Genomic DNA, 13909 nt, shown 5'->3' with positions numbered 1-13909 from the left:
AGGACCTGCGAGAATAAAGAGACGTGAAAGTGACGGGGGAGAGGATAGGAGAGGAGGAGAGAGAAGACAAAAGACAATCTTTGTAGGATGCACAGTAAGAGAGTATCTGTGTGTGTGTGTGTGCGCAATGGGAAAGAAGGAGGGGGGTGTGTTCACTTGGAGACAGCGGGGATGGCTTATTAGAAAATCATCCCTCTTAGCCAATGGTTTTTAAGAGAGAGGCAGATGTCATTTGACTGAGAAGGACCACCTCCCACAGCAAGCACATCCCCTTCAGTGTAATGCAGCGATGTGTGAGAGCACCGCTGTCACTGCTCTCTCCTCTCTGTGCGTGTTTTCTCCCTCACTGTCCACAGACACTTTCTCGCCTTCTCTCTGATTTCTCTTCCTTTCTTTATCTGCGCTCATGGTCCCTCTCCTTGCCCCCTCCTCTCTCTCTTTGCTTTCTCCCGCTCCTCTTTCTCTTTCTCCTTCTCTTTGACTCTGTCCCATAGGCAGAGATAGGATCTGTTACACACAGCAGCAGCCCCACCGATAGCCCAGGTAAGACCTTTTTTTTGTGATGTATTCACTTTGCACTGATGGGGCTTTAATACTGAAAACAGAAGTCCTTATTGCCTGCTCTCCTGCGAACACAAGTTCATATCTCTAGATTTGTACTTTCTCCTTGCTCTGGTTTTGTCGTGATGAAATTTGAACTAGAGATCTGATTGCATTAAGAGGGGCAGTGGAAGCTAATGTTAAGTTGTTTCATACCCAAGGCACTCAAATGTGGTTCCGTAAGCGTTTTTTATTGTTTGTAAGCTGTGACCATGACAACTTCAGGCATCTGGCTTTATAAGAATGTCACTGAGAGGTGCATGGAGGACTATTGGGATGAGATCACAGACATACTTCATACAGTCACAGAGATGGGGAAAGAGGCAGAGGGGAAAGAGAACGATACAGTGGCAGGACAAGAGAAATATGCAAGAAGGGCTGTTGCTGATAAAAGCTAGGGGGTAGGAAGTGGATAAAGAGTTGCGGGAGCATGAGCTCAGGTGTTCGTTCACAGATCAGCGGGTGACAAGTGGACTCTATTGATCTGAACTAAGCTGAGGCTAAATCCAGAGAAGCTGATGTGAGCGTCTCTTTGGTACAATTATGGAGAGTTTGGATTGGACTTCATATACAGCAAAGAAATCCTGCTGTTTGGTGCTAGAATAAAGAATAAAGATCGGTTGCCTCCATCCACAGACCCTCTTTGTCTCTAGACGTGTAGCATTTATTGCTGCTCTATAATTGACACAAATTGTAAATCTGTGTGCATGGAACATTAACTCTTAATGTGCTGGAGAAAGAGGATAATTAGATTCAGTCCATTGCTGAGTGATGCAGAAAAAGATTAGAACATAGTTCAGGTTATATGCTGTTTGCTATACGTTGATATTGCGTTTGCAAAAAGAGTTCCCTTTTGAAATGAACATGTGAATTTGCACGACAAGTGACTGAAGTAGCCATCTTTTGTTGTCTCCGTCATTGAGTGGATGTACAAATGAGTTTATGATTACCCATGAGAAATATTACGCCTTTAAAGTTTAAATAAACAATAGCACAATGCATTTACATCTGGAATTCAACAGTGAAGCACATTAGTGTCACTTGAATCATGTCTTGCGGGGGGCTCGGTTGCTGTTTGCTCTGCCTTAGAATAGAATTTAGAGGCGCCGTGCTAGAAGGCTTTAACGATAATGATTGATGTAGACTTCGTTGGGTCGTTGAAAGGTGTTTTTTGCTGATAAGTAATCTCTGAAGTTCATGTTTAGCTAATATTTTCTCAAGGAGTGATGCGTATCGCCTCGGTCTGTGGTATAAGAATATTCATCACACTGATGAATTTAAATCAAATCTGAAAATAGCTCAGAGCAAAGTTGCATTAGGTCTCATAAGTAATACAGCGGTGTGCTTATATTTCATTCATGACATAGTTTGCAGCATGATCTTGCGCGGTGGAGAGAAATTAGAGAAATGGCTTTGTGATGTGAAAAGACATTGGGTGTTGAGGTGAGAGAACATCCAGACACGCTGCCGTGGGAAACATTAATAGCGGGAGCTGAAGCATCACCTACACTTTAATTGTAAGGACCCGCGCTGCAAATTGTTAATTTGAACCATCCTGGCCATGTCCACAACCACAGAGCCACAGTGTAGCAGTTTTGTAGCATTATGCCATTTGGTGGGCACTGCAACCCACACTGCACGCAGAGGGAGTCATTGGTATGGGCTTCCTCACGACACACAACTTTACCAAAATGAATCACACATTCTTCAATTCTTACGCAGCCACCATGTAATACTAACACCGTGCCTTGCAGAATATTTACTGGCCATCTTGTTTAACATATGAAACAACGTGTTAATGTTATCTGGAGCAAAAAGAAGCTGTCTCAGCTCCTTGCCTGACACAGGCTCTGTCATTAACCCAGCATACAGCTAGAGACCCAGAAAAATATCCACATTTTGAGGAAATTAGAGTCAGAGAAATGGGGGAAGCTGGTGCCTTTTCAGTCCGCTGAGGGTGCTCCGCTGACAGCTACACTCCGTCTTTTTTTTCTGGTGGTTGTGAGCTGCCCCAGGTGTGACAGGCAGCCGGAGTAATGGGGGACGTTTGACAGATGCATATTTCCAGCCTTGAATGCTTCATATAAAGAAGATAGATGGCATGGATTCAGGCTGAGCGGGGGACAAACTGTTGGGCTGTGAATCACCCCAATGAGTGTGCCGCCTCTCCGCTCGATTGATCTGTCACGTGACTCTCACAACCCGTCCAAGTTACTAATTGCATCCCACCCTTATTATTGATTGAAATATGAGGGTGGTATATTGGACTCCAGGAGGCAGGCAGTGTGTTACACCCACTGAGGCTGGTGGTCAAGTTACAGGCACCGTGGCTGCAAGTATAAGCAATCGATGATTTGATTTCAAAAAACAAACATTTTCTATGCAAAGCATGCCCTCAACATGGATGGTGTGTGTGTGTGTGTGTGCTAATTCCATTCCTGTAGCATCATAAGGGATTTAAAGCCTACTAATGTTGGAGACTTTATGTGATAATTAATCTTTTATAAGCCTATCAGGGCACATAACCAGGATTCAAGGCCAAGAGATTACATTACAGGTTATACAGTAGAGTACAGTGTTTCTTGGCAAATACAATTCATCCGGAAGCCAATCTGTTCAGAGAAGAGACGGGGGGAGGGGGGATATATTTGTCCCTTGTGGGCTCCTATATGATTTGAAATCACTGTACAATTTCCCTTTACAGATCCATCCGGTGCTGCTAGTTATGAAGCACCCACACCTCTGGCTCACTTAATAAAATGGACATTTAATTGATTTGATGATGTTGTTCTCTTAATTTTATTGATGCAGTGTATCAAACACAGTGTAATATATGATTTAGTCATATTTGGTATTCTAATTATTATTAACATAGACAATCAATAAACCTATCAATTGATCAATCAATATGCAAACAAGACTAATAGTCTCCAGGAAAAAAAACAAAATAGCCCCCCAAAAATATTTTGGTTGAAGAGTCCAACCTGAACCACTTGTTGATGACTTGCAGACCATACCAGCCAGTTGAGGGTAGTGTGGAGTCAGCAATCACACTGCTGAACGTTACTCGCTCCCTGCGGACAAACGTTTTGTAAAGGTTATTGTAACCCAGGGATACTTTTGTTGCTTTGCCCGTGGGCCAATTTTGCGAAATAACTGGAGTCCAGGAGCCAGTTAATCAACAAACGTACACTTTCAGGGGTTCTTGGCAATCCTCCCCTGGCACTATTTGTGATGCGCTCCTTTTGTATGCACTCTGGCACCTTATTTAAATTAAAAGTAAAAAGAAAAAATGTGAATTAGAAAATGGTTGACGGGCCACCCGGCACCTTCCTGTGGAGAAATAAGGCTGTGGTTAGTTTGATTTCTTGCTGATTGCAGTGGATTGCTTTAGTGACATGTTCAGCAAAATGCGCTGCTTCCGTCTAAATCCTTTGTTAGAGAGCCCTCTTCCTGCACCCCGGCAGAAATCCCCTTTTTTTTAGATTGTGATTTCTTTTCAAAGCTTAAAATCTAAAGTCTAAGAAATTTTTTTTTTACTTATTCATGGAAACAGACCCAGCGGGAGAAGGGAGGGGCTGGCTTCAGCTCCACAGAGAGAATATCCTCACATCACATGGGGGTTTTCTAGTGTAAACACACTGTATGTATAGAATATGAATAATCACCACAGATGTTAATATCATCCTGAGTAACATGAGTTGGGATGAGCTGAATGTTCGAGAACAGAATAGAGAAAGAATGGTGCCACGTCCATTTGCCCTCATGGTATCCAAATTCCAGTGGACATTGAATTTTACCATATAGATTGTAATGAGTAAGGACCTGAACAAACTGCTATGATGGGCAACATTGGAAACACAACAGAATTTGTTTGTATTGGCTGGGATTTATTTCAGGGTGGATTTCTAGTGTGTGTGTGTGTGTGTGTGTGTGTGTGTGAGACATGTGCTCATCAAGTGATTAACCATGATAGGAACATCCAGGGATTCCTTGATCTCATTACCTCTGCTGACACAGGGCAGTAAAGCATCACGTTCGACATCATATGAAGGTCAAATTAATTAAGCTGGACCTTTATGCTCACCACACTGAAGTGTGTATATACTGTATATTTTATGGGTTCTGTGTGTTACATTCATCCATTTAAATTCATTAGTAAGTAAAAGCAAAAGCAGTAACTATTTCACTTATCCAACCTCTTTAAATGATGGATGTTGTACCGTCACTGCTCACTGATTCGATTTTGACGACAAAGATGATGATGAAGTTGAGTCAAGGAAGCTTGGTTATGGCAACCAAATGTCACCTATTTTCTCCCGTGGCTTGAAAAATATCAAAATCCGCTTAAATAAAGAAATCCCCCACAGAGGAAACCTATTTTATCAACCGTTACCCTTGACATAGTAAGTGGCAATGTTTCACGCTCCCATCCCTCACAACAGTCTGATAGAGTGGAAAATCTGGAAGCTATTATTTGGGCAGAAGAATCATTATGCTCAGCTTGGTTATTGCTACTTCACATTGCTACTCGGAATACAAACGCTTTTTTTTCCCAGAGTCTATTGAATTTAATGACCCCCAACACCCCAACCCTTTTCAATTACATTAGCCCCCGCCCCACTTGGAATACAAATGTAGGAACTTGAACATGCCTTATCTCAAGGGTCTTTGTCAAGTAACTGGCTTATTTGTTTGTAGCTCTTTCCAACTGACCACACAGGATATTCTTTTGGTGTTATGCAGTTGTCAGGCAGCTGAAAGATGCTGTCACAAAAGACGGTCAGCCCTCCTGTCAGCCCACTGGCCTTTAGCTTGGATCTCCATCACCCTATTAACTTTGGATCACTGGCTATATTCACTCAGTCTTCCTTTCACGTAATAGAATTAGTGCAGCGATACGCTTCCTCCTTGATGGTCAAACACGTCTTTTTTTTTTTCCCCAAGACCCTCAGTCTCAATTGACTTGATCTTTTTTGTTATTCACCCTGCTGTCTTTGAGGTGTCACCAGTAATCACTTCTAATGAGAGAAGAAAAGAGTTGTTCACCTGAAGAGAACACATGACCTCTGGTGAAAACATGCTGTTCCTGCTATCGCTCTAATAGAAATGTGCAGCTGCAGTCAGTCGGATTTGACGTGATGCCACTTTGATATTCAGGGGTTAGTACAGATTTTGAATCCAACACCCTTTTTTGTCCTATGGATTCAGAATTCAGAGAGGATGTCACAAGTAATGACAAGTGGAAGATGAATACCTAACCACTTAGTAATGCAGACTTAAACTGGAGAGGGGAGAGCACAGGGATGATCCCATTGGAGCTGCTCAAGAGGAAAGCGCTTTTGATTCACTGAGTCTCTTTTTAATGACACTGTAGCGTCTTGTCTGATTTGCCATGATAAGTAGCTGCCTCCAACTGGAAATTACGAATAAGAATGAGAATGTGTAATATATGAATCACGAAGGCTCCAATATTGTGCACCTGGTGTTACCAGGCCCAAAGATGATTCCCCTTGGAAGGCACGTCACTGACAATCTCATCCAATGTCTCCACATTTTCACGCATCCTGTCTAGTGAATCAAAACAACATGAAATAGCAAGACACAAAAGGGTTGAGACAAGGCCATTGTTATTTGAATGGTTGGTTGACTCTTGTACTGACAGCATGAGGCTGATGATGCTGGTCTTTGTTGTTGCTTGATACGAGGCGTTTTCTAATTTGCCTGGTTTAAAGTGCAGCTGTATGCCAATCCTTCATGCATGCAGAGCCGTGCGTGGCTATACTGTCCATATAATACTAGTTATTCATTTACTTGAGACAAACTAAACACCCACACACAAATGTACATGTAATGTGTTTTAGAAACCCTCACATTTTTCTGACTTTGGAAAGAACATTCCATACGATGTGAGCGTACTGGTAATGAGTCCTCACCTTCAGTTTTAACAGTTTTTAAATACTTATGAGTGTGATGGTTTAATAGACCAGGGCTCTGGTCTTTAGACATTAGTAATCTACTGGTGTCCGCCCGCCCGCTCGCCTACCTCTGCCTAAATGGCATGCAGAGCTGACAGGCTCTATCTAGTTACGATTTCAAGCTGTGCTTATATAGTTTGATTGTTTTGTATGTGAACGAAACATTCTGGCAGTCATAGAAGTGGACGCTAGATGAGTGGTCATCTTGTCTAATGTGATGAGCAGTTGACGGCGAAGGCATACGAAGTTGCAGCAAACAATGAAAGTATGCCACTTCTGATGCCAAGTCTTGTGAAGAATCCAGCCAACATCTCATAAACAGCTTTAGTGTCTGTTAGACTAGCCTGATGCTTTTATTTACAGCAATGTAATGCTGTTTGGGTATTTTTAAGATGTGTGGACGAACTGCTGTGAAGGATCAGCATTTATTGAACACATTCCACCCTCGTGCCCTGACACCTGGGTTGCAAGGATCAGTGTTGCAGGTCTTTTTTGTGATGGCCCGTTGTTCTCTACAGCAGTTGCCTGTTTCAAAAGGCCGCCTGTTGATGTGCTTTGCTCTCCACATGAGGAGACCCCATGGTAGTTCATTATTTCATTACACTCCAACCTGCAGCATCAGGCTGTGTGAGTTGTTTCTCTGTCCTCATTTGCAGTACCACTAGATACAGTTTCCATGCTCTTTTGAATCTAATTAGGACAGGCTGTGTGCCTCTAAACAATGGGATAATGACTGGCAGTGGCTGGTTTCTCGTGCTGTTGCTGAGTGCCTCCTGGCAAAGTGCCAGAGCCTTGGAATGGGAATCACTCCTTACACTAATGTGGCACAGTTAGGATTGCCAGGGCAAGCTGGTGCTCATTGGTTATCCACATCACCTCTAGGGCTCTGGAATAATTGGTGCTTTAACTGTTATTAGAGTTATTTTTATTTTTTTTGTATTTAATAAACATGGGCTCTGATACACAAAAAAATAACGAAATGGATTTTATTTCCATAAAAAAAAACAATATGATGGTGGGGCCAGTGGGCAGGTAATGTAAGTTGCGCTGCTGTTGCATCCCCTAACACGATGCAACAGCAGTCACCTCGGGGCAAGCCTAGTTGGAGTAGACACCTAGGCTACAAGAGGCAAATGTGTGGCGAGTGTTTTCTACTACTCTTCTGTATATAAGAAGTGGACATAGTAACTATGAACTCACCCATTGGTTTGTGGACTGCCATTTTGAATCCTCGAGTTCGACATTTTTGGTCGTCGTCATCTTGGTTTTTTTGCAACCAGGAGTGACATGAGCGAGTGGAGCTAAGTACAACCAAACGCTCATCTGCTTTTTTGGAGGAGCTGAAGCACAGCTGGGCATATCCAAGGACATCAGCTCACTGTGGCAGGGATGCAAGGACCCTGGCCTCCATATGGTCCAATGTGTCCGGTCTTTGTTCTGTGTCCAGTGTATTGCCACACTAATACTGTCTCCAGATGAGGTACTAACGGTAAGGACAAAGCATGCTCTCCCAGGCCCAAGTCATAGAAAATCTATCGCGTGTATAAATGCTAACTTGCATATATCAGCAACAATGTTTTTTTTTTGGATGGGGGGGGACTCCATACCACCTACTTCTGGACTTATCTAGACCACCAAAAATAAAAAAACTGTATTAATATCAAATCTGTGAGACATCTTCATTTCAAGGCTTGTACTTTGTAACCTTGGTGAGGAGCACCTCCTCCAAGCTATGGTCACACAGCCCACATCCAAAACAAACACCTGCCTGCTGCTTTCATTGACAATAACAACATCTGCTGTATAAGCTGTGAAATTTTTGAAAAGATAACGAACGACCCACTGCACAGTTTGAACATAATCCAGGAATATTTAAACCTCATCAAAAATGACGTGGATTTGACCTCGTGTCCTTGACTAGAAAATGAACAACTCTGTCATGTCACGCTTTACATCGATGTGTCTCATCAGCATTGAGAATACAGTATTAGGGAGTTAATGTTTGTGTGATGCAAACAACAAGGTGTAAACCAATTAGGAAACATTTGTGTTTAAAGAACATACTTTTCTACTAATCTACTAATTAAACAATGGCAGTAACTAGGTATTTATGGTGTGTATGTGTAAACTCTCACACACACACACACACACACACAGATACACACTGCTCAAGTTGTGTGATTCGTTCCTACAGTAGCTTCCACAATGCCTCCACAAACACTGTAAAGCACAATCTTAATGAACTGATAACACTGTAACTCCAATCATTTCCTGTAAATGATGACCATCACTCTGTGTACTACATTTTAATCTCAATGCATTTATGAGGGAAATGATACTGTGATGTTACCACATGTGCTGTAATGTAATACATATGCTGGGTATAACAGTTGTTTCAAGTTCTGTTCCTAAAATTGCAGTCTGAGGTGGCTGAAGCACAGCAGAAAATCATTAGAGTTCTTTGTGCTACTGTCTTTCGAGTATAGGCTGATTTTTATCATCGTCAAGCTGGGGGAAGCTACAGATGGTATGCGAATCTAGATTAGCGTGCCTATTGATCGTGGTTCAGGTTGACCATAAATGGCAGATGGAGCATCAGCATTTAATCTGATGAAGAAACTACGTCATCAGGGTAATTTATTTATTATTAGAAATATAGTCTATTATTCTTACTTAACGTTTGAATGCTCTTTTCTTTTGCTGAGCTATATGTAATTAAACGTTAACGTTGTCATCATTATTACTGGTGTGAATGTCAATCACTATCCACACATGGACAGCTAAGAAGCTTGGTGTGATAAAGTGATGAAATAATGGATTCATATTGTTTTGATTACACCTCAACTAAAATGTTAAGATAATTAATAGTGTGCCATTCTTTCTCTCATGGAAACGAAGTCTATTATTCACACATTGTGGTTTGCAAGCATTTTAGGAGTTTTTGTTATTTGTAAATAGCTAAAGAAATATGTAAAAGTTAATAACCAGCCGTTCTGTTCCTATAATCCAATCCCTGGTTGGATGTTCTTGCTGCGTGTGTACCCTAAACAACAGGCATGGCTAAATGCACTTGTCGTTGTAGCTGCGTTGTGGGTCTTATTCCTTTCATGTCTGACCTTGTGACAGGCTTTTCATCTCAAACCTACACCTATAGTGTTATTAATTGTGGCTGTATGGGTGCTATCTGGTGGTGAGGTCTTTCATCTTCGTACATGAAAGATTCTTTTTTCATTACCGTGTGGTCACTTGTGGTATTAGTCTTTTGGCCAAATATGGTTGGTCTTTCTGCTTTTATTGAAAAAACAAACAAATGAGAACTTCCTTTTAAAGTAACTCTGAAGTCATGATAATTGGCCATCATCTTAGCACCCTTACGTATCGATCAAGCTCCCCCTCAGCACCGGGAATGAAAAAATCCTGGCGCCGACCATTGGCGCAAAATGTGCAGGACTGTGACAGTTCAAATAATTCTCGCTACGAGAAGTTGATCTGACAAGAAATTGAAAGTAGGATCCAAGTTTCTTGTATTACTCTGAGCATGAATAGTATTGGGATGAAGTCCCAATGAAGTGCCTCACAGGCCTTTTGAAGAAAAACAGCAGCTCCCTGTGCACATAGTATTGGCGGTACCTGAGAAGGAAAGGCACTATTGATACTAAGCAGCTGAGCCAAACTGAAAAGGAAAGTAGTTTTGATAACTTGGTGTGAATGCCATTTTTTCTGCAGACCTCAAGCTGCATTTATTGTTGCTCTGTAAAGATAAAATACCCACCCGCTGATCTTGTCTTTATTCTGACTTTCTATTTCAAAGAGGAGTTCAGTTCTTCTGTTTGTGTAATCTGGTTCTCAGCCTAAGGTGTTATGAATCTCAGACATTGATGGTCTGTAGGGCTTTATCAGGCACTACAGCAATACAAAGATCTTTAAAAAAACCTCTTTGAAGAACTATAAGGACACATTTCACAATATAATTTTGAAGTAATGGTCACAAGATGTGTGATATGTCTATATATATATATATATGAAAAGACCATGTTTGTGCTTACTCTAATGGTGAGGAAACAGCTTTCAAGCTATACTTGCTGTGTAACAAGCTAATTTTCTTGCTGGAATGATAGTACGGCACAATTTTTATGATGCAAAAAAAAAAAGGATGTCATTCAGATAGCAGAAGGACAAGAGAAACACCGTTTTTCTAGTTTTATCCTGTTCTTTATCTAGTAATTTTTCACCAATATTGTTTTGCTTCTGCGTCTGGAAATTCTTAAACCAGACACTTTCCTCTTAAACTGAACCCGGGAGGTGAGCAGCAACCAGCCACTGACTGATTGGACCTGTCAGCCCTCAAAACATTTGATTGGATTCGGCCACAGTGAGGTCTCTGCTTTCACAAAGTGAGCCAACCCAGATTTCTCCACAGAGACAGAATGTTCAATAAACTCCCACTTTTAGCCTCCCTTTTCTCCTTCCTCTCTTATCCGGGAAGCACAATCAGATAAGTGCCTCATCCAACAAAGGAGATAGAGCACTCACACCATGGGTCCATATGTCATGCAGAATCTTCCCACCCAGGAGTTGATAGAGCAACAATTAGAGCTCTGCTGTGGTAGGCTAAATACCATTTTAATTGTTATCAATAAGTAATGTAATCCTAGGGGGTTTCTATCAAAGTGTCACATTTAATTATGACAAAGTTAGAATAAAAGACCACTTTTAGCTATATCTTTCCAGATACGTTTTATCCTACCGGCCAACAGTTCATTAGGGTGCATTTATTCAATGGAACTGTGTCTGTACTATCAGCATATTTCTGAATAAACCTTCTTTGGAGCTGAGAAAAACATTAAATATTCTATATATCTTAACTAAAATATTAAAACTACACATCAAAGATAATCTTTCTTGACTGTTCTTATCTATTACATTATGTGTTGCACACATATAATGAATAGCAAATTAATTGGCACAAAAAGTGTTAAGGGAAGGGAGACATGAAAGCTGGAGTTATACAAATTACTTTTTATTTTCTTTCACCTTAATGTAGACTTGTTTAGCTACTGGTAAATGAAGCAGCGTGCCTTTGTTCAAATCAATACACGGATAACAGTGCTGATGTTACTGATGTTAAAACTAATTCACATTGGCAACATCAGGCTAAAACAAAGCTCAGAATTCCCCAAATGGTTTGTTCCTGAATTGCAGTCACAGGTCAGACAAACTACAGACTTATTTAACATGTCAGTGGGAACAGTCACAATGATAAGACAGCATAAGCCAAACTTTAATGTTTGCATTACAACTTTTCAAATGACAGTGTGAAATAAGTGAGAGTAACCGTCAGGCCGTGTACTGTGGTTTTGTTGCAGTACTGGGCAGAGCCATTTTAATGGGAGCTGACACTCACTGCAGGGGCAACTGTCCTGAATAACGAGTTGGTGTGCATATGATGTTCCAACAGCAAACGTTTACTGAGGAAATCCACACTAAGTGGTTGTGTGTCAAATATCCAAGTTAGCTAGTCATCCAGAGGCTGATGCTAACGACAAACCAGCTTATAGATCGAGAACATTTTTAGTACATTTGCCATTTTTGGGCTCGTCCTCACTTTTGCTTGTAAAAAAAAATCAATTTAAAAGGTGTTACAGGCACAGGTCTGCCTGGAACCTTCTGTCCTTAGATATCTGTGTTTAGCCCGGAGACTGTCGATCTCTTGTTGTTCACTTCCAGCAGGAACATGATGGAGACAGGGGGCACGAGGGCATTTTGTGGTTGGGGCTCCAACGTCATTAAATACTTGTTGGAGATCTGGAAATCAATCCAATGTCCTTTTAAAAAAACGTATAAACCATATGTTCTAAAATTGGTTCTTACTTTGCTGTCATTTTTTGTTTAATGTCTTATTGGTATTTATCTCACTCTCTTTCATCTGTTCTTGTGACTAGAAAGCTCTGGTTTGGTTAGAAAAAGTGCTTGAATAAAGGTATTATTAGTTGTATTCAAATACTTGCGAGAGAATTTTCTAAATGGCAGCAATTTTTATTGTTCATTGTAAACAATCTACAAGTAAGACTGAGAACAGTGTTACAGTACTTGTCAAGTTTCCAATTACCATCTAATTCACAGCAGGCAGTGCCCTCCTCTACTCTGTCTCACATGTCTTTGCCGCACACTGATGTTATAAAGAATGCATAATTCAGTACAGCAGATTTCAGTTAGTGAGTGTTGATCCAAGACTCCATTTTCTGTTTCAGATTCGTTTATTCAAATGTGACAGTGGTGAAGGAGCTGTCGCAACGCTTTGCTACCGAGGGTCTGAGTAGATTAGGAGATTCAAAGAGACAAAGACAGTCCCATGCCTGCACGTAGACTCTCGTGAGACAGATGAGTCACATGCTGGTAAAGTCCTGCGGAGAACATTCGACGGGATGATGCTATGTTCCTGAGATTAATTGTTCTTACCTTCTTACCGTCTTAGAAGTTACACCCTGATCACAAAAGGTTGATGAGTAAACCATTCGGCACTCTGGTGTTGACACGTGTGTGAATGTCCTGATATTTTTTCTTTTACACAGCTTTTTGCAAGTGGCACCTTCTTGTCTGATGGTTGTGTGTGGTAGCTCTGGAGAAATGTGTATATCTACTGAAAAGACAAAAGTTCAAATAAGGACAGCTTAAGTTAGTAAGTAGAAAATAATTGTCTGTCAATTTAATCTATCTGGGTGTGCACACATAGAGCTATTTTCTCAGGTGATCTATATATAGGACAACACCACCGATAAGATTAACAAAGTTTCATTGCTGCATCTGTCTGCCCCTTTGAACACGTTCTGCTGACTCCGCAATGGGAAAAGTTGTTCATTAAGAACCTAACCCATGATGAAGGATACTGGCCCTACAGGATGCTACACTACATCCTTGGCAGTAAGTTATTTCTGGCTCTAATGGGATCAGGACACTTTTATCTGGAGCTTTGATCAGTTGATTAAGTAATGCTTTGTTCCTTGTCGAGATGTATAGAGTGCTGTTTCAGTCACCCCAGGTCGAAGAGGTCAAGCCAAGGAGAGATCCAATCAGGCCAACAGCACAGTCCCAGCCTGGTGTAATTACACTCTCCAAGACTCCTGGTGAAGTTGCAGATAAGGTGTGAGCATTGTTAGGGGACCTGGGGAAACCCTGTCTGCACAAACATATTGTTTCACATTTTTCATGTTAATTGCATTGTCAGGATTTGGTGTTGCTTTGCATCATAAGCACAAAGTTTCAAGGTGACTGTTGATGGTGTAAAAAGCTTTACGTGGTGGATGCATGGCTTTTATGATGATTATTTTAAA

At 41.1% G+C, this 13909-nt stretch overlaps 1 protein-coding gene across 2 annotated transcripts in view; it reads left to right on the top strand.

Annotated features, from left to right (window-relative positions):
• Window positions 1–298: 298 nt before the first annotated feature.
• The window catches only part of thsd7ba (thrombospondin, type I, domain containing 7Ba), a 138391-nt gene continuing 124780 nt past the window's right edge, over window positions 299–13909 (top strand). For both annotated transcript variants that reach the window (XM_031858667.1, XM_031858665.1), the window contains exon 1: window positions 299–543. The gene's annotated coding sequence lies outside the window, so the exon portion shown is untranslated. The remainder of the gene's footprint in view (window positions 544–13909) is intronic.

The sequence above is a fragment of the Anarrhichthys ocellatus genome, unplaced genomic scaffold (genome assembly GCF_004355925.1).
Source record: "Anarrhichthys ocellatus isolate YVR2014 unplaced genomic scaffold, GSC_Weel_1.0 scaffold20, whole genome shotgun sequence".
Lineage (NCBI taxonomy): Eukaryota > Metazoa > Chordata > Actinopteri > Perciformes > Anarhichadidae > Anarrhichthys > Anarrhichthys ocellatus.
The sequence above is the reverse complement of the archived record's forward strand: the minus strand, read 5'-3'. Positions and strand labels throughout refer to the sequence as shown.